Below are 472 nucleotides of genomic sequence, written 5' to 3'. Positions count from 1 at the left end.
CTGCAGAATTAAACATTGGGAAGATTATCCTATGCTTTTACTTTTAACCTGAACAAAGCACAGAACGTACATGGAGCAAAGCTTAAACTAAGGATGTATCCATAGCTCTGCAGGAACAGTTGACCTTTTGATGAAGCATGACTTTCACAGGACATCCATCATCTCTCTCAAAAATACCTTTTTCCTGCATGAAGTTTCAGCTCTCAGCATTCAAAGCTGTTCCTGTTTTGCTGGACCCCCACCCATCATGGAGGTTTAGGAGGCTGCTGACATGGAGACGGAGCAAGTCCTCTCCCTGACCCCGACTGCGCTGGTATGGCCAGCGATTTCCTCTGAGTCAAGTGCACACCTGTGCTGCACCTCATTTTGACAGGATACACCTCACACAGGAAGTCACACATAATCAGAACAATCTTGTGGTTGATGTGTGTTATGTTATTTTATGTCCTGGGATTGTCTGAAAGTCTTGTGA

Source organism: Monopterus albus, unplaced genomic scaffold, assembly GCF_001952655.1.
Source record: "Monopterus albus unplaced genomic scaffold, M_albus_1.0 scaffold82.1, whole genome shotgun sequence".
Taxonomy (NCBI): Eukaryota; Metazoa; Chordata; class Actinopteri; order Synbranchiformes; family Synbranchidae; genus Monopterus; species Monopterus albus.
This window is presented reverse-complemented; position numbering follows the sequence as displayed.